This window comes from Sciurus vulgaris, assembly GCF_902686455.1.
Source record: "Sciurus vulgaris genome assembly, chromosome: 4".
NCBI classification, from domain to species: domain Eukaryota; kingdom Metazoa; phylum Chordata; class Mammalia; order Rodentia; family Sciuridae; genus Sciurus; species Sciurus vulgaris.
Genome location: NC_136464.1, coordinates 75,989,009 through 76,016,921, shown reverse-complemented (window position 1 = coordinate 76,016,921; position 27,913 = coordinate 75,989,009). Strand labels below are relative to the sequence as shown.

At 38.5% G+C, this 27,913-nt stretch overlaps 1 pseudogene across 1 annotated transcript; it reads right to left on the bottom strand.

The window, feature by feature from the left end:
* Positions 1 to 18,278: 18,278 nt before the first annotated feature.
* Positions 18,279 to 25,866, bottom strand: LOC306660228 (TRIO and F-actin-binding protein-like; annotated as a pseudogene). The gene is made up of 2 exons: positions 25,805 to 25,866; positions 18,279 to 19,648 (listed from the first exon to the last, which is right to left on the bottom strand). The product of its transcript is annotated as a TRIO and F-actin-binding protein-like (transcript).
* Positions 25,867 to 27,913: the final 2,047 nt, after the last annotated feature.

The following is a 27,913-nucleotide window of genomic DNA, read 5'->3' as shown; positions in this document are numbered from 1 at the left end:
TAAGTGATACAAATGCAGAGCTGCTCTAGCTCCACACAACCAGGAGAAACCAAAACCTCTAAAAGAGAAAAATGTAGGTTCTGGAGACTGAATATTTGTTCCTTCATGCCAAAATCCTAATGCTGAAAACCTAATTCCTAATGTGATAGTATTTGGAATTCTAGGCTCATGGGTATGGGGACTCCATAGAAGAGTTAGTATCCTTGAAAGAGTTGGAGCTCACTTTCTCCCTGCATTGTGAGGACAGAGCAAGAGGAAGTCACATGCAAGCCTAGAAGACAGTCCTCACCAGAACTCAAGCCTGTTGATCTTGACCTTTCAGGCTTCATAACTATGAGAAATGTTTTTGTTGCATAAACCACCCATTCTAGAGCATTCTACTTTGGCAGCTGGAATTTAAAATGTCATGGATCCAGGTTGTTGGTATTTAGCCTAAGGCATTCCAATTGAGGTTCCTGACATTTCACAGACATAAGTCAATAAGATATAAACTCCAAAAAAATTACCAAACAAATAATAGGTAATAAAAAGGCATGACTGAGGATGAGTTGATAGAGTTAACATACACTAATACCTTGAAGAGCTCTTGTTGTAATTTTCAGTATAAAATATAACATGACTATAAATAAAATGTAAAGAGAAATTACTGAAATAAAAATAATCAAGCAACAAAAGGATATAAGATGAATCAGCAAATATAAAAAGTAGAACATTTAGAAATATAAAAATCTAAATATTAAGAAGTCTATAGCTGGGTTAAATAGCAGATTCAACACAGCAAAAGAACTTAAAGGAATTGGAACATGAATCTGAAATTAAATATAAATTACCATAAATAAAAACAGAATAGTAAATAACAGTATAGAAGTTAAGAAATATGGAAGGTAGAATGAAAGGATTTCTACACATAATGGCAGAAGAGTGTGGAAATGAAAAACAGGACAAGTTAAACACTCAAAGAACTAAAGATTGAAAAAGTGCAGGAACTAGAAAATGTAAGAAGTGTAAAAAAAATTTTGGGAAGAATTGTATTTGCAAAGGATAAATTGCGTAAGCAAAAAGAAATCTATTCTTGGATATGTATGAGTGAATTCTAGAACATCACAGGCAACAACAATAAAAATTGTAGGAAGAATAAGGAGGATAGGAAAAAAGAGGAAGAAGATCTTTTTATTTATATTAAGGCTAATATATGCTACATATATACTTATATACACTAGTATATACCTATATGCACACATATGCACACACACACTATATGCACACAAGATAGGCACCATTATTATCACCCAAACACTTGAACAACATCATCTCAAAGCAAATGAGTTACAGAAATGAAATATATTTACACAGATAAAATAAAATAATGTTACTCTGTAATCAAAGAGAAAAAAAAAATCCCAGCTAAGCATGCCTCTCCTGTAGGAGGGTAAAAAAAATTTAGAAACTTCCCATAAAGAAGATCTGAAATGAAGAAATAGTGAATAAACAATTTGATGAATATAAATATTTAAGTATATACAAACATTTGTATATAAATAAATTAAAATGTTTAAGAAATAAAAATAACAAAACAATAATATTGACAACAATGATCATGTATTGTTAGAAAGGAAGGTAAGACACCAATTAACTTTACATTTTAGTAAATTAAGTCTGCATGGTAAAATATCATTTCATTATATTTATTTATTTATTCTAACTTTTTCCATTCTGGAGATTCTGTGTGTGTATGTGGGTAGGCATATGTGGTGGGTGTGTTCTCACTGTACAGATAAGTTTGAAAACATATATGTGGATATATATAATGTATAATGTATATATATATATTACATTTATTATATATTCATATAATTTTACTTTCATCTTAATTGCTTTCTTATGTACCTGTTTATTATTTAGCCTTGGTTTGACTTAGGTGAAATATAACTATACATTTATTTGAATTGTTTTGATCTTACATTTTCTTGTTGGTTCATACCTTGCTTTTTGTTCCACTTATTGCCCCTTCTTTGCTCTCTTCCCCATTAATAGCCAAATTTTCTTGTTCCCTCATCCTCTATTTAATTTTTTACTACTTTAGGTTACTTTTGTAGTCCTTCTCTTTGCCAGCATCTGCTCCCTATCTCCTGACACTCCTCTTCACATTTTCAGATATTTCAAATGTTCACTCATCTTCTTACTCTATTTTCTCTTTACTTAAGAAACTATAATTCCAGTATCCAATAGAATTATGTAATTCCTACCATAGTTGTGTTATTATAATTATTAATACAGTGGATGATGTAATAGACACCTGTTGTTTAACACCTGATCTAGTTCATGGTTTTTAAATTGTTGGTGCTAATGTTAAGTGCTGACCCCACCATTCCTATACTGGTGGCAATCAGAGTTATGGATATCATAGACACTGGACATTAGTTTAAAGATGTACATGTGTTGCTAACATTAGTGCTATTCTTGTCTCCCCACTTCCTCTAAGAGGGAATGGAAAGTGATTGGGACTCTTCAAGTCCAGAGAACAGGAATTCAGTTGCTGATCGATACTCACTACTCAGGCAAGGAACAGTGAACCTCACCCCAGATATGATTTAACCTTACCTGAGCCTCAACAATACTTGAACACATGGAATATGGAAGAGGAAAATTCCAAACCATCAGTTATGACCCAAGAAGGAACAACCAGAGGGGGTGCTCAGGTTCCACTCTTGGACATCTACTCATACATCAAAAACAGACTGAAGTCCCAGAACAAAAAAAAAAAAAATTTAAAAAAATAAAAAGTAACTACACACATATGAATGTACATACAAAAGAGGAAAAGAAATCTCTTCAAATTGATGTCAAATTCCAAGACCTTTGAAAACATCAGAAGAGTGGCAAACAAATCTCCCAAAATGCACAATTTCCCACAAAAAAAAATCTCACAGTTATGGAAGTGAATGAAATTCCACAGACAAATATTAAAGAACTCATTACTAAAATGTCCAATGAACTAAAAGAAGTTTTAAGATACAAATTAAGAGAGCAGATACAGGAGATAAAACATCATTTTGATAAAGAAATAGTGATATTTAAAAGAAAGCAATCAGAACTCTTGACAATGAAGGACACAATAAAAGGAATTAAAAATTTACTTTAAATCATCCACAGACTAGATTATGTACACCTTGAAGAACAAATGTGAGAATTTAAAACAAGAAATATGAACTTGCACTCAGTATGCTATAAAGTGGTGGGGAGATCATGATCATGATATATAAGAACACAGGGACAATATCAAGAGAACAAACTTGAAAGTCCATGGGATAGAAGAAAACGTGGAGATTCAGGCTAAAGGCATTAAAATATTTTCAATGAGGTAGTAACAGTCAAGTTTCCCCAGGTTAAAACTGAGATAGACATCCACATTTAGGAAGCATATAGACCTCCTCATAGACAAGATCAGAACATAACCTCTCCAACCGCAATCAAAATGCCTAACATAGGGGAAAAAAAGAAAGAATATTAAGAAACTGCAAGACAAAATGTCATGTCACAGTTAGAGGCAATCTAATAAGCTTACTTCTAAATTCTCATCTCAGACCATAAAATCAAGGAGGGCCTAGAGGGAAATATTCTGAGATGTAAATAAAAAACAAAGCAGAAACAAAAACAAAGCAAATAAACAAACAAAAAATAAATAAATAAAACAATTACCAGTCAAGATTACTATATTCAGAGCAATCTTTCAAAACACAGAAGAAATAGAAACTTTTCATGACAAGGATAAACTAAAAGAATTCATGACTACAAAGACAGAAATAAATGCAGCAAACAAACTGAAATGGCCATAATAATATTGAATGTAAATAATACTGAATGTAAAGAGAGTCACAGGCTGAAGGTAAAAGAATGGGGAAAAATTCCATGAAAATGAAGTCTGTAGAGAAGCAGGAGTAGCTATTCTCATATCTGACAAATCAGATCTCAAGCAAAAATTAATCAGAAGAGACCAAAAAGGCCACTGTATACTGGTAAAGAAACAGTCCAACAAAAAGATATAATGATAGTTAATATATATACCCCAAATGTCAGTGTACCTAACTACTTAAAAAAAAAAAAAAAAAAAAAAAAAAAAAAACAAACAAACCAAAAAAAAAAAAAAACCACAACAACTTGTTGGCAGATACTGTCACTGCCACAGATGCCTCCACTGCCCAGAGGTCCTCTGTCAGGGACAGGGCACAGTTTACCCTGAGGCAGCTGCCACAGATGCCCAGAGTTATATTCTCTGGGTATCACTGCCACTCATGCCACTGCAGACAACCAGAGGTCTTTCCCTGGGTGCTGCTGCCTAAGGCACAGCTGCCATTGCCCAGAGATTTTCTCTTGGGGCACAGCTGCTCCTGACACCACTGCCACAGGTGCCTGAAGGTCTTTTCTGCAAGTTCTGCTGCTGCTGTTGACCTGTTACAGTCTTGGTCACCTGAAGGTCTGCTGCCCTCAGCGCTGCCTCTGATGCCCCTACACTGCTGCTGCCACTGCTGTTTCCACCATGCGGCTGCTGCCAAAGTAACTGCTGCTCCCTGGAAGTCACCCAGAGGTCTCCTCTCTGGGTGCTCCTGCAGCTACAGCTACTGTCTGCTGCCACTGACTCCAGCTACTAACGCTTCCTCTAAAGCCCAGACATCCACTGCCAGGAAGACTCCAGGTTTGGTTGCACATGACCACACCATTTTGAGATGCTGGTCAGAGCCCGAGGTTTATTTGGAATGCCCGTGGGTTTACTGCCACTGCCATTTTGGGGCACAGCTACCCCTGTCTGGGGACACCAGCCAGGACCTGGAGCTTCAGTCAGGGTACCTACAGATTTGGTTGCAATTGAGGTCTTCCTCCTGGGAGTGCAGGTTGCCACCATCTAGCTACTGTCTCTCAGGTTTGCTCATCCCTGGTGGTCTTTCTCCAAATTCCAGTGGCATTGAGAACTTGGGATTGCAAGGAAGGCAAACACAGTATATCTGAGTCCCAGATTGGTGAGACAGTGACTGGGCCTGCCAGGCCCTGTCTGGGAGAGGAAGCCCTGTGGAAAGGCAGAGACAGGACTAAGAAGCTTTTGGACACTGGCAGAAACAGTTGTTCAATTTTCCACCATGATTTATTATATTTTTATTTTTTTCTTCTCTGGCATCTCTCTCTACCATATTTGGAACAGGGTGTTTTTGTCCATCAGTTTCTTAAAGATGGTGATATATGCATGGTGTTTTGCAATTCTACTGTATATTCTTATTGACTTTTTTCCCTTTATAGTATTCTTCCTCTCACTTATCTGTCTTCCTAGATTCCCTTTCTACCTTTTCTGCACCTAACAGCCAGTATCTGTCAGTTCCTTTTCCAAACTTCTTGTGGAGTTTTGCTTCAGCCTTCTCTCTTTCTTCCTCATGAACACAATATTCTGTACTGTTTCTGTAATTTCTTTGTTTACTATTTGAGATTACAAATCTGCTTGGCAAATTTTCTGTTTTTATTGGGGGCAGTTTTTGAACTCATTATTGCTGTTTAGAACAATAGAGCACTGGACACCTTTGGCAGCTATTAGATTTGAGGTTGTATATTGTTTCCACTCAGTGCTATTGATATTGGTCTCCCTCTTAAATGCAGAATACTAGAAATCTTCAGGGACACTATAGGTCTACAGGGTAGAATCTTCATTGCCTCAGGTTCATACAACTAGATGGGAAAGCACACAAGCAACATGAAAAAAAACAAGGAAAAAAAATGCCAGAAACACACCAAGAAGCCCCTAATAAGAGAAGCCACTGACAACACAAGAGAAGAAATGTCTAAGAAGAAGTTTAGAATGTACATAGTTAATCTGATCTGCAGAGTAAAGGATGGTATAATGAAGTCAAAGAGAAAATAGAGGAAGTGAAAGAGCAATTCAGTAAAGAGTTAGAGATTATGAAAAAAAAAAAAAAACAGGCAGAAATCCTTGAAAGGAAGGAATCAATAAATCAAATTATAAATTCAATGGAAAGCATCACCAACAGACTAGACCATTTGGAAGACAGAACCTCATACAATGAAGAAAAAATATGTAATATTAAAAATAAGTTTGACCATACAGGGAAGATGATAAGAATCCATGAACAGAACTTTCAAGATTTATGGAATAATTTGAAAAGACCAAATTTAAGAGTTATCAGGATAGAAGAAGGAGCAGAGTTACAAACCAAAGGAATGAATGCTCTTTAAATGACAAAATATCAAAACTTTCACAAACCTATAGAATGAAATGAAAAATTAAAATTAGGAGGCTCACAGGACCCCAAATGTACAAAACTGCAACTGACCCACACCACATACATTATAATGAAAATGACTAAAACACAGAATAAGGGTAAAATCTTAAAGGCCACTAGAGAAAAAAAGAAAATTATGTATAGGGAAAAACCGATTTGGATCTCAACTGATTACTCAACCCAAACCCTCAAAGCTAGGAGGTCATGGAACAACTTATTTCAAGCTCTGAGAGGAAATGGATGTAAACAAGAATTTTATATCCAGCAAAATTGTCTCAGATTTTGTTGCTGTTATTGTTTTCTGCAGTGCTGGGGATTGAACCCAAGGCCCTGAGCTATATACCTAGACCTGAAGGTTCAGATTTGAAGATGAAATAAAAATCTTCCATGATAAACAAAAGTTAAAAGAATTCACAATTAGAAAGCCTGCAACATTCTTAACAAAATAGTCCATGAGAATGAAGTGAAAAACAAGCAAAGGGAGGAACTATACGAAAGAAATAGTCAAAAGAAAAACTAAATCAAATTAAAAGCCAGAAATAAACCAAAGTGACCAGGAATACAAGTCACATCTCAGTAATAACCTTGAATATTAATGGCCTAAATTCATCAATCAAAAGACATAGACTTGCAGATTGGATTACAAAACAAGGCCCAATGATATTCTGTCTTCAAGAGACTCACCTCATAGGCAAAGACATCCACAGACTGAAGGTAAAAAGATGGGAAAAAAGATAAACACTCACATGGATTGCAGGAGCATGCAGGGGTTTCCATCCTCATACAAGTTAAAGTGGACTTCAAGTCAGAGTTAATCAGAAGCAACAAAGAAGATCATCTCATTCTACTGAAGGGAATTATACATCTGCAAGACATAACATTTGTAAATCTTTATGCCTCACACAATGGAGCATCTAAGTACATGAAACAAACTCTTTTCAATTTCAAGAATCAAGTAGACCACAACACAATAAACTGGGTGATGTTAATACACCTCTCTCCCTACTGGACAGATCTTCTAAACAAAAACTAAATAAAGAAACTATAGGAATAAAGCAATCAATAATTTACACTTAACAGACATATATAGAATATTTCATCCATCAATGAGTGAATACACATTTTACTCGGCAGCTCATGGATTCTTCTCTAAAATAGACCATATATGCCACATAGCAATTCTTAGTAAATACAAAAAATTCAAGATAATATGCTGCATTCTATCAGATCATAATGGACTGAAATTAGAAATCAATGATAAAATAAATAATAGAAGCTATTCTAACACAGAGAAGTCTATTGAATGATGAGAGGACAGTAAAAGAAACCAAGGTTGAAATGAAAAAAAAATAGTTAGAGGTAAATGAGATACAACATACCAAAGTCTCTGTGACATTAGGAAGGCAGTACGTAGAAGAAAGTTCATTGCATGGAGTTTATTTCTTAAAAGAATTAAAAATTCAAAAAATAACTAACCTAACATTACATCTTGAAGACTTAGAAAAGAAGAACAAATCAATAACAAAATCAGTAAAAGACAGGATATAATTAAAATAAGAGCTGAAATCAATGAAATTGAAACAAAAGGAACAATTGAAAAAAATGACAAAACAAAAAGTTGGTTCTTTAAAAAAAAAAGTCAGTAAAACTGATGAACCCTTAGCCACACTAACAAAGAGAAAAATAGAGAAAAATAAAATTACTAAAATATGTGATGAAAAAGAAAATATCAAAATGGACACAACTGAAATACAGAAGATAATTAGAAACTATTATAAAAATTTATACTCCAATAAAACAGAAAATCTTGAAGACATTGACAAGATTCTAGAAACATATGACCTACCTGAACTCAATCATGAGGTCATATATGATTTAAACAACAATTTCAAGTAATGAAATAGAAAACAGCATTAAAAGTCTACCAATTAAGAAAAGCCCAGGACCAGACAGATTCTCAGCCAAATTCAACAAGACCCTCAAAGAAGAATTAACACTAATACCCCTCAAATTATTCCATGAAATAGAAAAGGAGGGAACCCTTTCAAATTCATTCTATGCAGCTAGTATCATCTTGACACCAAAACCAGACAAAGACACATCAAGGAAAGAAAACTTCGCACTAATATCTCTGATGAACAGAGATGCAAAAATTATCAATAAAATTCTGGCAACTTGCATACAAATACATATTGAAAAGACAGAGCACCACGATCAAGTGTGGTTCATACAGGGATGCAGGTTTGGTTCAACATATGGAAATCAATACATGTAATTCATTATATCAATAGACTCAAAAACAAGAATCATATGATCATCTCAATAGATGCAGAAAAAGCATTTGACAAAATACAGCACCCCTTCATGTTCAAAACACTAGAAAAAGTAGGGATAGTGGGAACAAACCTCAACATCAAAAAAGCCATATATGCTAAACCCAAGGCCAACATATTCTAAATGGAGAAAAATTGAAAGTGTTCCCTCTAAAAACTGGAACAAGACAAAATGCCCTCTTTCACCACTTTTATTCACCACTGTCCTTGAAACTCTACCCAGAGCAACTAGACAGAAGAAAGAAATTAAAGGTATACAAATAGGTAAAGAATAACTCTATTTGCTGATACTATGATTCTATATTTGGAACATCCAAAAAATTCCACCAAAAACCTCTAGAACTAATAAATGAATTCAGCAAAGTGGCAGGATGTAAAGTCATTACCTGTAACTCAAAAGCATACCTATACATTAGTAATGAATCCACTGAAAGAGAAATAAAGATCACTACCCCATTCTCAATTACCTGAAAGAAAAAAAATGCTTTGAAATCAATATAACAAAAGGGGTGAAAGACCTCTACAATGAAAACTACAGAACACTAAAAACAGAAATTGAAGATCTTAGAAGAGGGAAAGACCTTGCATGCTCCTGAATAGGCAGAATAAAAAATGTCAAAATTGCCATACTACCAAAAGTGTTTTACAGATTTTATACAACTTCTATTAAAATTCCAATGACAGGGTTTCAAGATGGCGGCCTAGAGGGTGGCTGCATTTCATGTTGCTCCAGGACTCAGGATTCAAAAGAGGAGATATTGAGACGCTTGGGACCAACTCAAAGCAGCCGGGTGACTCTCACCCCCTGGGGGGGCATCCCGGATGGGACGGGGGTCCCGGAACGCAGGAAACTTTGTGAAGTAGAACTGCCGGCGAGACGCCCCTCCCCCCGCTGGAGCAGTGAACTCGGACAGCTGGGAGCGCTGTAAAGGAGGCCGCTCGGCACAGCGCTGGGACTCGGAGCAGCCACTGGGGCTCCGGCGGCTGCCCAGGGGAAGAGTGGCGAGGAGAACTGTGTGGACTCAGGACACCGGGGCCTGCCCTGAGGAGGAGGAGAGGAGCGTGGCCACTTGGATTCGGAGAGACTGCACCAGAGCTACAGGCGGTTGCCAGAGGAGAAGCTGCGCGGCGAGCTGTTTGGAATCAGAACGACGCTTCTGAACACCGGGGCCTGCCCTGAGGACTAGGAGGAGGAAGAGGAGCGGGGCCGCTTGGATTCGGGTGACTACACCAGAGCTACAGGCGGTTGCCAGAGAAGGGGCTGCGTGGGGAGCTGTTTGGACTCTGACCACTTCTGAACGCTGGGGCCTGCCCGGAGGAGTAGGAGAAGGAGGAGGAGGAGCGCGGCGGGTCGTTTGGACTCGCAGTGACTGCATTAGCACTCCAGGCGGCTGCTCAGAGGAGAAGGCGAGTGGTGAGTTGTTGGGTCTTAAAGTGACAGCGCCTGAACACGGGGGCTGCCTGGAGGAGAAGCATGGTGGGACGCTTGGTCTTGAGTGGCCGCACCTGAGCTCCGGGCGGTTGCCCAGAGGACCCGTGCAGCGGGTCACGTGGATTCAGAGCCACTCAGAGGGACTGCTCCTGAACACCCGGGGGGTTATCTGGAGAAGGAGGAGGAACGGGGAGGGTCACTTCGACTCGGACTGATTGATTGCCCCGGGCTACGGGTGGTTGGTGGGAGGAGGAGGCACGAAGTGAGTTTCTTGGACTCCTAGTGACCGCACCGGAATACTGGGCGGCTGTCTGGAGGAAGAGGCCTGTGGCAGGTCTCTGGGACTCAGAGCGATTGTTCGGGGCCCCAGGTGGCTGCTCAGAGGAGGGGCCACACAGCCAGGTGATTAGGTGCAGAGCAGGGTCCCAGGATCTAGGAGGCTTCTGGGTGGAAGAGCCGCACAGAGACAGGCTTAGGGCGGAGCGAAGGTTCCAGGCCTGTGGGCAAATTCTCTGAGGAGGGGCAGCCTAAGGAGATTCATCTGCGAAGGGTGAGGCTCCCAGGCCCAGGAGGTAGGGCCGGGCCCCTGGAAACTTTGCAGAGGAAGGCAGCCCAGCCCAGGCAGTAGCTGTAAATTGAGGGGAACCTCTAGGAGGAAACTGACCAGCGAGACCTCCCCACTGGGTGAGTCTTCCCTGCCTGGTGAGGTTTCCCCACAAGGACGGTAAAACCAGAGACACAGGCCCAAACAGGCCTTGCCTCAGCCCACAGCCTAGGTCCCCTTTGGATGACCATTGGTCAACAAGTGGAGGTACCTCTGCCCACTAGCAGGGAATATACCCCACCTGAAGGCCACCACTCCTAGAGAGGCAGCTTCCTTGTGGAGCACCGCATTATCAACTTCCTCCAAGACTTCAGCCTACTGAAGGCTAAGAGGGGATATATATAGAAATCTTCAGGGACTTTGTAAATCAACAGAGGAAATCTGCAATATCTCAGCGGTCCACTGATACCTGAACAATATGAGAAAACAAGGAAAGAAAATGCTGCAAACAAATCTAGATGTTACATCAATAAAACCCAATGACAGCATGGCAGAAGAAATGACAGAGAAGGAGTTCAGAATGTACATAATTAAAATGATCAGAGAAGCAAACGATGAGATGAAAGAGCAAATGCAAGCATTGAATGATGAGATGAAAGAGCAAATGCAAGCATTGAATGATCGCACCAATCGACAGTTAAAAGAGCAAATACAGGAAGCAAAAGATCATTTCAATAAAGAGTTAGAGATATTGAAAAAAAATCAAACAGAAATCCTTGACATGAAGGAAACAATAAACCAAATTAAGAACTCCATAGAAAGCATATCCAATAGGATAGAAGACCTGGAAGACAGAACCTCAGACATTGAAGACAAAATATTTCACCTTGAAAACAAAGTTGAACAAACAGAGAAGATGGTAAGAAATCATGAACAGAATCTACAAGAACTATGGGATATCATGAAAAGGCCAAATTTAAGAATTATTGGGATTGAGGAAGGTCTAGAGAAACAAGCCAAAGGAATGAACAATTTATTCAATGAAATAATATCAGAAAATTCCCCAAATCTGAAGAATGAAATGGAAAATCAAGTTCAAGAGGCTTATAGGACTCCAAATATACAAAATTACAACAGACCCACACCAAGGCACATTATAATGAAAATACCTAACATACAAAATAAAGACAGAATTTTAAAGGCTGTGAGAGAAAAGAACCAAATTACATTCAGGGGGAAACCAATACAGATATCAGCAGACTTTTCAATCCAGACCCTACAAGCTAGAAGGGCCTGGAGCAACATTTTTCAAGCCCTGAAAGAAAATGGATGCCAACCAAGAATCTTATACCCAGCAAAACTTACCTTCAAATTTGACGATGAAATAAAATCCTTCCATGATAAACAAAAGCTAAAAGAATTTACAAAAAGAAAGCCAGCATTACAGAACATTCTCAACAAAATATTCCATGAGGAAGAGATGAAAAACAAAGAAGCAAATCAGCAAAGGGAGGAATTATCCTAAAGGAATTGTCAAATAAAAGAGGAAACAAGTTGTGTCAAACAAATAAATAAACAAAATTTTAAAAATGAACCAAATGACTGGGAAACCAAATCATTTCTCTATAATAACCCTGAATGTTAATGGCCTGAATTCATCAATCAAAAGACATAGACTGGCAGACTGGATTAAAAAGAAAGATCCAACAATATGTTGCCTGCAAGAGACTCACCTCATAGAAAAAGATACCCATAGACTAAAGGTGAAAGGATGGGGAAAAACATACCATGCACATGGACTCAGCAAAAAAGCTGGAGTATCCATCCTCATTTCCGATAATGTGGACTTCAAGCCAAAGTTAGTCAGAAGGGATAAAGAAGGTCATTTCATACTGCTTAAGGGAAGCATAAATCAGCAAGATATAACAATCATAAGCATCTATGCCCCAAACAGTGGCTCATCTATGTATGTCAAACAAATCCTTCTCAATTTCAGAAACCAAATAGACCACAACACAATAATACTAGGTGATTTTAACACGCCGCTCTCACCACTGGACAGATCTTCCAGACAAAAATTGAACAAAGAAACCATAGATCTCAATAACACAATCAATAATTTAGACTTAACGGACATTTATAGAATATACCATCCAACCAAGAGTGAATACACTTTCTTCTCAGCAGCACATGGATCCTTCTCTAAAATAGACCATATATTATGCCACAAAGCTAATGTTAGCAAATACAAGAAGATAGAGACACTAGCATGTATTCTATCAGATCATAATGGATTGAAGTTAGAAATAAATGAAAGAGTAAAACACAGAAACTATTCCAACATCTGGAGATTAAACAATATGCTATTATACGATGAATGGATAACAGAAGATATTAGGAAGGAAATTAAAAAATTCTTAGAGGTAAAGGAGAACAAAGAAACATCATATCAAAATCTCTGGGACACTACGAAAGCAGTACTTAGAGGGAAATTTATTTCATGGAGCGCATTTAATAAAAGAAGTAAAACTCAACAAATAAACAACCTAACACTACAGCTCAAAGCCCTAGAAAAAGAAGAACAGACCAACACCAAAAGTAGTAGAAGACAGGAAATAGTTAAACTCAGAGCTGAAATCAATGAAATTGAAACAAAACAAAAAATTGACAAAATAAATAGTTGGTTCTTCGAAAAAATAAACAAAATTGATAAACCTTTAGCCACACTAACAAAGAGAAGACGAGAGAAAACCCAAATCACTAAAATTCGGAATCAACAAGGAAATATCACAACAGACAGGATTGAAATACAAAACATAATTAAAGCTGTTTTGAAAATCTATACTCCAAATAAATAGAAAATTTCGAAGACATCAACAGGTTTCTAGAGACATATGAATTGCCTAAACTGAATGAGGAGGACATAAACAATTTAAATAGACCAATTTCAAGTACTGAAATAGAAGAAGTCATCAAAAGCCTACCAACAAAGAAAAGTCCGGGACCAGATGGGTTCTCAGCCGAGTTCTACAAAACCTTTAAGGAAGAGCTCATTCCAATACTTCTCAAAGTATTCCATAAAATAGAAGAGGAGGGAACCCTCCCAAACTCATTCTATGAAGCCAATATCACACTGATACCTAAACCAGACAGAGACTCATCAAGGAAAGAAAATTTCAGACCAATATCCTTAATGAACATCGACGCAAAAATTCTCAACAAAATTTTAGCAAATCGCATACAAAAACATATTAAAAAGATAGTGCACCATGATCAAGTGGGTTTCATCCCAGGGATGCAAGGTTGGTTCAACATCAGGAAATCAATAAACGTAATTCACCATATTAATAGACTTAAAGTCAAGAATCACATGATTATTTCAATAGATGCAGAAAAAGCATTTGATAAAATACAGCACCCCTTCATGCTCAAAACACTAGAAAAAATAGGGATAGTGGGAACATTCCTTAACATTGTAAAGGCCATTTATGCTAAGCCCATGGCTAATATCATTATAAATGGTGAAAAACTGAAAGCATTCCCCCTAAAAACTGGAACAAGGCAGGGATGCCCTCTTTCACCACTTCTATTCAACATCGTTCTTGAGACTCTGGCCAGAGCAATTAGACAAACCAAAGAAATTAAAGGGATACGAATTGGAAAAGAAGAACTCAAACTATCCCTGTTCGCTGATGACATGATTATATATTTAGAGGAACCTGGAAATTCCACCAGAAAATTCTTAGAACTCATAAGTGATTTCAGTAAAGTAGCAGGTTACAAGATCAATGCCCATAAATCCAACGCATTTTTATACATAAGTGATGAATCTTCAGAAAGAGAAATTAGGAAAACTACCCCATTCACAATAGCCTCGAAAAAAATAAAATACTTGGGAATCAATCTCACAAAAGAGGTGAAAGACCTCTACAATGAGAACTATACAACACTAAAGAAAGAAATTAAAGAACACCTTAGAAGATGGAAAGATCTTCCATGTTCTTGGATAGGAAGAATTAATATTGTCAAAATGGCCATACTACCTAAAGTGCTATACAAATGCAATTCCAATTAAAATCCCAATTGTGTACCTTACAGAAATAGAGCAAGCAATTATGAAATTCATCTGGAAGAATAAGAAACCCAGAATAGCTAAAGCAATCCTTAGCAGGAAGAGTGAAACAGGGGGTATTGCAATACCAGATCTTCAACTCTACTACAAAGCAATAGTAACAAAAACGGCATGGTATTGGTACCAAAATAGAAAGGTAGATCAATGGTACAGAATAGAGGACACGGACACAAACCCAAATAAATACAATTTTCTCATACTAGACAAAGGTACCAAAAATATGCAATGGAGAAAAGATAGCCTCTTCAACAAATGGTGCTGGGAGAATTGGAAATCCATATGCAACAGAATGAAACTAAACCCATATCTCTCACCATGCACGAAACTAAACTCAAAATGGATTAAGGACCTCGGAATCAGACCAGAGACCCTGCAGATTATAGAAGAAAAAGTAGGTCCAAATCTTCACCTTGTTGGTCTAGGACCAGACTTCCTTAACAGGACTCCCATAGCACAAGAAATAAAAGCTAGAATCAACCACTGGGATAGATTCAAACTAAAAAGCTTTCTCTCAGCAAAGGAAACAATCAGCAATGCGAAGAAAGAGCCTACAGAGTGGGAGAATATCTTTGCCAATCATACTTCAGATAGAGCACTAATCTCCAGAATCTATAAAGAACTCAAAAAACTCTACTCCAAGAATTCAAATAATCCAGTCAACAAATGGGCTAAGGAAATGAATAGACACTTCACAGAAGAAGATCTACAAGCAATCAACAAACATATGGAAAAATGTTCAACATCTCTAGTAATAAGAGAAATGCAAATCAAAACCACCCTAAAATTCCATCTCACCCCAATTAGAATGGCGATTATCAAGAATACGAGCAACAACAGGTGTTGGCGAGGATGTGGGGAGAAAGGTACACTCATACACTGCTGGTGGGGCTGCTAATTTGCAGCCACTCTGGAAAGCAGTGTGGAGATTCCTTAGAAAACTTGGAATGGAACCACCATTTGACCCAGCTATCCCACTCCTTGGCCTATACCCAAAGGACTTAAAATCTGCATACTACAGAGATACAGCCACATCAATGTTCATAGCTGCTCAATTCACAATAGCCAGACTGTGGAACCAACCTAGATGCCCTTCAATTGATGAGTGGATAAAGAAACTGTGGTATATATATACAATGGAATATTACTCAGCCATAAAGAATGATAAAATTATGACATTTGCAGGCAAATGGATGAAATTGGAGAATATCATGCTAAGTGAGATAGGCCGATCTCAAAAAGCCAAAGGACGAATGATATCACTGATAAGTGGAGGATGACACATAATGGGGGGGAGGGAAGGGTTAGAGTTAGGGTTAGGGAGGGGGGCAAGTATGGAGGAAGGAACTACTGTATAGAGGGTAAAGAGGGGTGGGAGGGGTGGGGGGAAGGGAAAAAATAACAGAATGAATCAAACAACATTGCTCTATGTAAATTTATGATTACACAAATGGTATGCCTTTACGCCATGTACAGAGAAACAACATGTATCCCATTTGTTTCCAATAAAAAAAAAAAATTCCAATGACATTTATCATAAAACTAGAAAAGCATCATGAAATTTATTTGGAAAAATAAGAGACCCAAAATAGCCAAAACAATCCTTAGCAAAACTAGTGAAGCAGGATGCATCACAATACCAGACTTTCAACTCTACTACAAAGTTACAGTAATAAAAGCAGCATGGTACTGGCACCAAAACAGACATGTAGACCAATGGTACAGAATAGAAAACACAGAGATAAACCCACATAAATACAGGTATCTCGTACTAGACAAAGGTGCCAAAAACATTCATAGGAGAAAAGATAGCTTATTCAACAAATGGTGCAGGGAAAAATGGAAAGCCACATGTGAAAATAGGAAATTAAACTCTTATCTCTCACCCTGCACAAAACTTAAATCAAACTTAGATCAAAGACTTAGGCACTAGAACAGAGACCCAGCAATTACTAGAAGAAAAAGTAGGCCCAAGTCTTCATCATGTCAGCTTAGGACCTGACATCCTTAACAAGACCCCGAAAGCACAAGAAGTTAAATAAAGAATCAATAAATGGACTCAAACTAAAAGGCTTCCTCTCAGCAAAAGTAACAATCAGCAATGTAAAGAGAGAGCCTACAGGTTGGGAGAAAAATGTTACCACATACATCTTTGATAAAGCATTAATATCTAGGATATATAAAGAAGTCATAAAACTTAACACCAAAAAACCAAATAACCTAATCAATAAATGGGCTAAGGAACTGAACAGACACTTCACAGAATACATACAATCAATCAAGAAATATATGAAAAAATATTCAGCATCTCTAGCAATTAGAGAAATGCAAATCAAAGCTACTCTAAATTTCATCTCACTCCAATTAGAATGGCATTTATCAAGAATACAAGCAACGATAAATGTCAGCAAGGATGTGGGGAAAAAAGGTACACTCAATTGCTGGTGGGAATGCAACCACTCTGGAAAACATTATGGAGATTCCTCAGAAAACTTGGAATGGAACCACCATTTGACCCAGCTATCCCACTCCTTGGTTTATACACAAAGGACTTAAAATCAACATACTACAGTGACACAGCCACATCAATGTTTATAGCAGCTCAATTCACAATAGCTAAACTATGGAATCAACCTAGATGCCCTTTAACAGATGAATGGATAAATATAATGTGGTGTATATATATGATGAAATATCACTCAGCTTTAAAGAAGAATGAAATTCTGGCATTTGGTGGTAAATGGATGGAGTTATGACAATATCATGCTAAGTGAAATAAACCAAACCCAAAAAACCAAAGGCTGAATGTTTTCTCTGATATGTGAAGGCCAATTCACAATAAGGGGGGCAGATAGGGAAGAATAGAGTTACTTTATATTAGGTAGATGGGAGTAAAGAAAGAGGAAGGGGTATGGGGTATGGAAAGATACTAGAGTGAAACAGACATTATTACCTCATTTACATATACAACTGCATGACTGATGTGATCCTACAATGTGTGTAATCAGAAAACTTAGAGATTATACTCCATTTATGTATGATTTATCAAAATGTATACATGCATTCTACTGTCATTACTGTCATGTACAGCTAATTCGAAGAAATAACATAAAATAATTTTTTAAAAAACTTCTTAATATTTCTTGACAAATCCAAGATAGACCCTAATACAAAAATACAGGGTAATTTAAACAAACCTCTATCACAATGAACAGATCACCCAAATACGAAATCAATAAAGATATTACCAACCTAGATAGTAGTATAAATAAAATGGACCTTCATGTTAGCAGGTCACACAGGACTTAAGCGGCTTTGACCCAGGATTTGAACCCAGCCTGCCGGACTCTAGTCTTTGGTCCTGACTACCAGGCTATCACTTAATCCTCAAAAAAACAAAACAAAACAAAAATCGAACATGCAAAAACAGAGATACAGTAGCTTCAAGGTCACACAGCCAGCAGGCAGAAGAATCTGACCTTGGTCTGGCAACCCAAACCTGAGTCCACCTGCCCTGCTGTCCAGCCTCCCCATCCCGCTGGACGCCCCTGCCCTGGGCTCACCTGCGCTCCTGTCAAAGAGGCGCTCCATTTCTGCGTTGCCAGGGCTGCGGGTGCGGCCTGCGCTGCTGCCCTGTGCCTGGGGCCCTGGCTCCCTCTGGGCCAGCCTCCTGGGCGGGGGCAGGTCAGCCAGTATGGTGTACTCCTCCCTCTCCAGGTTGTGCCTGGTCTCCCAGGGGGCTGCCGAGCCCTGGGAGCCGCACCCCCCCCCAGCTGCCCCCGGGGAGGAGAAGGCGCCAGGAGTGCCAGGTCACTGTGCGGGTATTGGGATGGGGAGGACGCGCGGGGTGCATCTCGATGGCCAATGCACACCTGGTGGGGCAGCCGGGGGCAGCGGTGCAGAGTCCGTGGAGGGGGCTAGGCTCTCCATACTAGCCCCGGGGGGTCCTGAAAAAGGAGGGAGGGCTTGGGGGCCTGGCGTGGGGGCGACGAGAAGAAGGGGGCATTCCGGTGCCCAATGCACACAGGTGCGGGCGGGGGGCCTGGTGCAGAGAGTCAGTGGAAGGGACAAGGCTCTCGGTGCTGGCCCGGGGGACGTCCTGGAACAGGAAGGCCTGGGGCGCGTCCCGGTGTCCGATGAACATGGCTGGGGGCATCTGGGGAGGTTCGCGGGGGGAGCTCATTTTCAGAGTCCGATGTGCCTGGGAGGAAGGGGAAGAGGTGGTGCTCGGTCTGGCGAGGCGGCGAGGACGCCCAGGGGGCATCGCGGTGGCCGATGCACACAGTCAGTGACAGGTGGGGGAGGAGGGGGTCATGTTGGGGCAGCTCCCTCTCAGTGGCCTGGGGCTCGGGGAAGAAAGGGGAAGGGGTCATGCTGCAAATGGCCCAGAGGGGAAGAGGCTCAAGGGGCATCACAGTGCCCGATGCACACGGCACAGACTGGCTGGAAGGGCTCGGAGAAGGACTGGGGCGCCCTGTGGGCCATGGGGTACAGAGGCAAGGAGGTCCGCCAGGCCTCGAGGTGGCCCCGGAGGGGCCAGAGGAGGCCTGGGGTGGCTCACGCTGGGCTGGTCTGGAGGGAGACGAGGACTGAGGCCTGTCACCTTGGGTTGGCCAGAGGGCAATGGACGCCCAGAACACCTCACTTTGCTTGGAGCACAATGGGGAAGAGGTTCGGGGGCCGTCGCTGGGAGTTGGCCGGAGCGTAAAGGAAGCCCAGGGGATGTCTCTGTTGGTGCGGTGGGGAGAAGGGTTCCTGGGACTGCTTTGGAGCGATGGTGGTCCATGGTTGTCCTTGACACCACTCTGAAAGGTGGGAGTCCCAGGGCCATCTCGCTGAGAGGAGGAGTGTGGGGTGTCCTGCTGGGTGCAGATGCTTCTGAGGTGCTCCCATCTGGTACATTTTTCAACATGGAATACCACTTGTCCTCTGAAGACAAATGTTTAGACTATGCATTTGTGTAAGGGACAGACTGGAATTTATGGGTGGGTGGCGGCAGAGCTGTATTTTATTGTCTCCCTTTCATCCATCCGGCATGTGTTTATTGAGCATCTACTCTGTCTAAGCATTGCTCTGAGCCTGGGATATTTTTCTGGAAGGGCTATAACATCAAAGCATCAGGAGTTTTAGTTTGATATCTTGACCTTTCTTCATCAGATGTCTTTGGACTCTCTTATTTTAGAACCATATAAACATTCTGCTGTCACCCATATTTAAAACAGCCTCTCGGGTTTTCTAGGCTTGATGACTTCAGTTCTTTAAACAATAGTTAGAGGTCGCCGAGCCCATTTATGCTTCCAAAGGAAACTCTTCTGCCCTCCTCCATGTGGCCACACCAGCCTTCAGGAACAGGGGTCCCTAAAGACACAGTTGCCTCAGATCAGGAAAGCTGGGTCTCTGGAGGGGCCTCAGAATGTTCTAGAATCCCTAGGTCCTCTCTCTCAATGTCTCATGGGGGAAGAAAGAATTCCCAGAAGGAATGCCCACCTGCAAGCAGAAGTCTGAAAAGTGAGCACACGGAAAAGAGAAGGCAGGTTTGCCCTGCTCCCTGGGGTGGCCATTTCCCACTCCCTCCACCCCCATAGGAGGAGCAACCACCAGTCACCAGTCATGTCTGGGGCTCTGCTTCACCGAAGCGCCCAGACCTCAGTTCTGGGGAAAGCTCACTTTCTTGGCCCTCCAATTAGATTGAACAAGTGAAGCTGCTCAGGGAGCCCGTAGCTTAGAAATCCCTGGGAACCTGGGCTCTTCTTTGTGTGAGCTGCTGAGGACTCAGCGTGGGCTGGGGTGGAGCGCTTGCCTAGCCTTTGCTAAGGCCCTGGCTTCCACCCCAGCACCATAAATAATTAATACATACATATTCAAACTCAGATTGCTTCATGGATCTGGTTCTAGTGACATTGGCAAAAATCATGTGACCAGAAACCCCAACCTGCACTTTTTTTGACTCTGCAAAACTTCTACAGTGTTCCACATGCTTCTGCAGGCCACACAGATGGATCAACTAGGGGAGCACACTTCCTCTTACCGGCTCACTCTGGGCTCAGGCTTCTCCCCCTAGTTCAGTTGCGTCACCAAAGATGTGACTCCAAGTATCAATTTATTTTCCTTATTTATTTTCAAGGTGCTGAGAATTGAAACCAGGGTCTCAAACATGCTGAGCACATGCTTGGCCCCTGAGCCACTCGCCCCTGCCTGCTCCCTCTCCACTTGCCAATTTAGATGAAGTCAGACTCTCAAACCCCATGAAAATCTTCATGGAGTGGTTGGGTCTATGGAGGTGACCTCCTTACTAAGGGAGGGGACAAATGTGCCCCGAGTCCGCTTGATGTTCCTACTTTTCAGTGCTCAATAAATGTTTGTTTAAACATCGTGGAAAAAAAAAATTTGGTGGGATGCCATCAAATAAAAACTTCTGTACAGCAAAGGAAATGATTATAAGTGTGAAGAGAAAGCCTATAGAATGGGAGAAAATCTTTGCTAGCTACTCCTCTGATATGGGATTAATATCCAGAATACATAAAGAACTCAAACAACTCAACATATATAAAACAAACAACCCAATCATTAAATGGTCATATGAACTCAACAGGTATTTCTCAAAAGAAGGAACACAAATGGACAACAAATATATGAAAAATATTCAATATCTCTAGCAATCAGGGAAATGCAAATCAAAATTACAGTTAGATTTCATCTCACTCCAATCAGCATGACTATTATCAAGAACAAATAATAACAAATGGTAGCAAGGATGAGGAGGAAGGGTGCACTGATACATTGTTTGTGGGTCTGAAAATTAGTACAACTACTCCAGAAAGCAGTACAGTATGGAGATTCCTCAAAAAACTAGGAATGGAACCACCATATGACCCAGCCATCCCACTTCTCAGCATTTATCCAAAAGAACTAAAATAAGCATATTATAGTGATATAGCCACTTAAATATTTATAGCAGCAGAATTCACAATAGCCAAATTATAGAATCAGCCCAGATATCCATCAATAGATCAATGAATCAAGAAAATGCAGTATATATACATAATGGAACTTTACTCAGTCATAAAGAAGAATGAAATAATGGCATTTGCCAATAAATGGTTGTAAATGGTGAAAGTCATTCTAACTGAAATAAGCCAATACTCTCCAAAAATGCCAGGATCATAAGTGACAAGAAAAAATGAAGGAACTGTCACAGAATGGAGATGAAAAAGACCTGACCACCAGATGCAGCAAAGGATCCTGAAGTGGATTCAAGAACAGATAAAGAACATCAGTGGGAAAACTGGAGAATTCCAATTAAATTCTATAGTTAAGAGCTTTAAACCACTATTAACTTCTTATGTTGCCATTGGCACCATGATTATATAAGGTGTTAACATTAAAGTAAGTATATAATTATATAAGATATTAACATTTAAGTAAGAATGAAGACAATATGAGAACCCTATATAGCTACTTCCATGGGTCTAAAATTATAGCAAACTAAATTTAAAAATGGAAAACAATTTTCACTTCTATACAATTCTGCAAATACCCAGCCCTGAATTAGAATTGCTAAACTTCTATTTCTTACTAGATTCTGATAGTTATGATTTTCCCCAAGTTTTGTAACACCAACACACACAGTCCTAATTTTAGTGATTTTTATGATCTTCTTCAGTACTTAACCCATTTCTTTTTACAATATTTTCATCTTTAATTAATTAATTAATTTACTTATTTATTTGTTGTTGTTGGATACATGTTGCCAGGTATTTTTTTTCAAGAAGGGCTTACAAGTTCTATGCCATGGGGTCTTAGCATATTTAAGAAGATTCATTTGATCCAGGATTTTCTGGCATGGACTATCATGACAGTCCTTGTCACTGCATTTCCATTCGTCCATCATTTGTGAGGATGGATTTTGTTCTCATGTTTTTCTGCTACTGACGTGGTGTTGTTTTCTTCAACAAGATCAAGCAGGGACTCCCTATTTTCTTAGTTGTTCAGTATTTGGGAATAATTTACACTGTTTGGGTAGACATGATGTACATGAATAATAATTTTCTTCCCTTGAACATTTTGTAGATATTACTGTATTATTTTTTGGAAAATACATGAATAAATCTGAGAACGTGTTTTGTTTTGTCTTCTTTGTAAGTAATTTCTTATCCTCTCTGCTTATTTGAGGCATTCTTCTTTCATTACTGAAGTTCAGTCATTAGCAAGGCTGTATCATGGAATATCTGCATGCCACTGTGAAATTTGCTCACAGATAGTAATTAATTTTATGAATTATTTGGCTTTGATAGCATGGGGTTAAATTATCCCTAATGCCTGCTGTTATTTACCTAAAATCTGTTTGTCACTTCTAGAATTAAGTTTTTATGTCTTTCATTTTTATACCATTATTGTATGCATGTGTGTGCATAAGATACATATATCTTATATATATAAGCTGGAGAAGAGCAACTTAACCAGATTATGTGAATTTTTGTTTGAGAGTTGAGAAGTGAGATAAACTGCGATTTGTTCATGTTTTCTGATTTTTAAAAATATTCCTTATAAGTATTCAGGTTCCTTAAGAATATTGTTTTCCCTTAAGGCTATTTTGAGGAACTGGGACTTGGCATTGATTTATAAGGAGTTTTGGAAGATCAGATATGCTAGTTATCTCTTTGCCACTTAAAGAGAACTGTGATGCTTGGAAGTTACTTCTGCTCTGAGGATTTTCCATTTAGTTTTCCTTGGCTGCCTTGACTCTCCCTTAATTTCTACATCTCCAAATTGTGGATTACTCTTGAGAAGTCCTAATACTATTTTTTATTCAGTGCATATTGATGATACACACTTGTGGGTTTCACTGTGTCATATTCATAAATGCTTTGATCAAATTCATTCCCCCTACCTTCCCTACCACCATCACAATCCTCTTCTACATCAATAGTCTTCATTGTATGTTCATAACATCTTCCCCTCTGCCTTCTTCTAGCTTGCACATATGACAGAAAACATGCAACAAATGCAATACTCTTCTTGTTGATTCTGATTTATTTTTCCTAAATAAGCTGTACTCTCCAGTTCTATTTGTTTTCCTGCAAATTACAAAATCTCATTTTTCTATATGGTTGAGTAAAACTTCAGTATATACATACCACATTTTCTTTATGCATTCATCTATCAATGGACACCCAGACTGATTCCATAATTTGCTATTGTGAATGTGCTGTGATGAACATGTGTACATGTGTCACAAAACTATGCTAACTTTAATTCTTTGGGATAATTACCAAAGGTTAGGCTACGTAGATCAGAGAGTAGTTCAATTTGTAGCATTTTGAGGAACTTCCAAATTCATTTCCACTGTAGCTGCACTAGTTTACATTCCCATAAACAATGTATTAGTGTTCCTTTCTCTCATCATTCTCACCAGCATTTGTTATTATTTATATTCTTGATGTTTGCCATTCTAACTGGGGTGAGTGAAATCTCCGTATAGCTTTGATGTTCATTTCCCTGAATACTCAGGAGGCTGAACAGTTTTTCACATTTTTTTGTTGGCAATTTGCCTTTCTTCTTTTGATGCATCTCTTTAGTTCATTTGCCCATTTATTGGTTGTGTTATTGTTTGTTGATGTTAATTTTTTTGAGTTCTTTATATATTCAGAATATTAATCCTTGACTGGAAGAGTCACCTGGCAAAGATTTGTTCCATTCTATCAGTTGTCTAAACACTATTATTTCCTCTACTTGCAGAAGATTTTAAATTTTATGTCATTCCATTTATTGGTTCTTGTTATTACTTCCTGAACTATAGGAGTCCTATTAGGAAATCACTGCCTGTCCCTTTATGTTGAAGTTTTCCCCTATGTTTTCTTCTAGCAGTTGCAAAGTTTCTGGTCTCATACCTGCATCTTTTGTCCACTTTGAGTTGACTTTTGTACTGTGTGTGGGACAGGGATCAAGTTTCATTCTTCTACATATAGATAGTCATTTTTCCCAGAATCATTTATTAAAGAGGCTGTCTTTTCTATGCTGTATGTTTTTGCCACCTTGTGAAGAATGTGGTGACTAAAGGTTTATGTGCTTGTTTCAGTGTCTTCTATTCTGTTGGTCTATCTATACATTTTAATGCCAGGCTCATACTGTTTTCATTACTATGACTCTGTAGTATAATTTTAAATCAGGTATTGTGAAACCTCCTGCATTTATCTATTTGCTCAGAATTATTATGACTATTATGGGTCTTGTCCTTATGAGTTTTAGGATTTTTTTTTTCCTAGTTCTGTGAGAATTTTTATTGATATTTTGATGGGGACTGCATCAAATCTGCAGATTGCTTTTAGTAAAATGATTATTTTTAACAAATATTATTTCTGTGTATCCATCAATATGGAAGGTCTTGCCATCTTCTATTGTCTTCTTCAATTTCTTTAGTCAGAATTCTATAACTATCCTTGAAGTCCTTTGCCTCTTTTGTTATATTTTTTCCTAGGTTTTTTTTTTTGTGTGTGTGTGAGTGTGTGTGTGTGTGTGCGTGTGTGTATGTGTATGTGTTCTTTCTTTCTTTCTTTCTTTCTAAGCTATTACAAATGGAATTGTTTTCCTGATTTACTTTACAGAAGATTCATTATAAGTGTATAAAAAGTATTGTTTCCTTCTTTTTCTTTCTCTTTTTGTACCAGGTATTGAACTCAGGAATGGTTAACCACTGAGCCATATCCCAACCTCTTTTTTTATATATTTTATTTTGATACAGGGTCTTGCTAAGTTTCTTGGGCCTCACTAAATTGCTAAGACTGGCTTTGAAATCAAAATCCTTATGCCTCAGCCTCCCAGACTGCTAGGATTATGGGTATGTGGACCATACCCAGCTGTATATTAGTTTTATGTACAACTATTTTGTTCTATTTGTTTATAAGTTATAGAAGTCTTCTGATGGAAGTTTTTGGGTTTTCTAAAAACAGGATTATGTTATTAGAAAATAGGGATAATTTGACATTTTTCTGCTTGTATTTCTTTAATTTCTTTCTCTTGTCTAATTACTATGGCTAAAATTTCAAGTACAGAATTGAGTAGGAATGGTGAGATTGGATGTTTTACCCTTGTTCCTTAATCAGTTCTTCCACATCAAATATGATGTTGGCTTTGTGTTTGTTGTACATGGCCTTTATTTTGTTAATTTTCTCTCATCCCTAGTTCCTTCAGGGTTTTTAAATCATGATCTAGTGTTAAATTTTGTCAAAGGCTTGTTCTGTATTTATTGAAATGATCATGTGTTTCTATTTATGTTTTGTATTGCATTTATTTGCACATATTGAATCAACTGTGTTCATGAAATGAAACCAACTTGGTCATTATGTACAATCTTTTTGTTGTGATAAGGAATCAGTTTAGAAGTATTTTTTTAAGGATTACTACATCTATATTTGTTAATATGCTCACCAAATGCTCATGTGTGAGACAATGCAAGAAAGTGGAATTAGTAGGTTATGAAAGTCTTAACCTAACCAATGCATTAATTTGCTGATAAGGATTAACTGGAGGGTAACTGTACACAGGTAAGTGTGACTAGAAGTGGGTCTATAGGGAAATGCTCTTGGGACTTATATTTTGTCCATTGTGAAAGGAACTCTCTCTCTCTGCTTCCTGGTGCCATGTCCCCAGCTGCTTTTCTTCACCACACCCTTCCACAATGGTGTTCTGCCTCACCTTAGAGTGATAAAGTCAAGGGTCTGTATGCTGAGACCTCAGAAACCATGAACTCCCAAATAAACTTTTCCTCTTAATATTTTTGTAAGATTCTTTGGTCACAGCAATGATAAAATTGACTAAAAAAATGTTCAAGGATATTGGTTTATAACTTTGTTTTTCCTTGTTGTATCTTTATGTAGTTTTGGTATCAGGGTAATACTAGCTTAGTAGAATGAGTTTGCAAATGTCTCCTTCCTCTTTTTTTTAATAATTTGAAGGGTATTGATGTCAGTACTTCTTTTTTTTTATTTATTTTTTATTTGTTCTAATTAGCCGTATATGACAGTAGAATGCATTTACACATTTTGATAGATCATATACAAATAGAGTGTGATTCATCATTCTTCTGATTATACATATTGTAGGATCATAGCAGTCATTCAGTCATACATGTACAGGCAACAATGTCTGCTTCACTCTACTATCTTTCCCACCCCTATACCCCTTCCCCTCTACCCTCTATTCTTCCCTAGCCATCCGCCTTTATGGTGAACTAGCATCCACATATGAGAGAAAACATTCGGCCTTTGGTTTTTTGTGTTTGGTTCATTTTGATTAGTATGATATTCTCCAGCTCCATCCATTTACCAGCAAATGCTATAATTTCATTCTTCTTTAAAGCTGAGTAGTATTCCTTTATATACATATACCACATTTTCTTGATATCAGTACTTCTTTAAAGATCTGATAAAATCAGATCTTTAGCTGTTATCCATCCTGGCCTATGCTTTTATTTGTTGGGGGGGGGGGGTTTCGTTTCAGTTTCCATCTCATTACATGTTATTTGTCTATTCAGATTTCCTGTTTCCACTTGCTTCAGTTTTGGTTGGTCATATGTGTCTGAAATGTATCTATTTTTTAGAGGTATTTCAATTTACTGAAATATAAGTTTTCAAATAGAATTTAATGATCCTCTGAATTATAGTGGTATCTTTCATAATATCCCCCATTTTCAACTCTGATTTTATTAACTTATGTCTTTTTTCTCTTTCTGTGGTTAGTTTGGATAAGGGTCTATCAATTTTATCTGTTAGAAGAACAAGCTCTTTGTTTTATTGACCCCAAGTATTGCATTTTAACTGTATTTCATTAACGTCAGCTCAGATCTTTATTTCTTCCACTGATTTTGTGAGTGTTCTATTATGAGTTTGAGATGCAACATTAGATTATTTATTTGCACTCTCTGATTTTTTTTTTATGAAGGAACTTACAGTTTTATATTTTCCACTTAGCACTGCCTATACCATATCCCACAGATTCTGTTATATCAAATTTCCATTTTGGATTCTAAGAATTTTATAATATCCCCCAATTTGTTCAATGATGCACTTATATCATTCAAATGTGTTTGGTTTAATTTCCATGTTTTGATATAGATTCTGCATTTTTTCTTCCTACTCATTGCAAATTTTATTATGTTATGGTCTGAAAAGATGCAAGAGATCATTTCATTTTTCT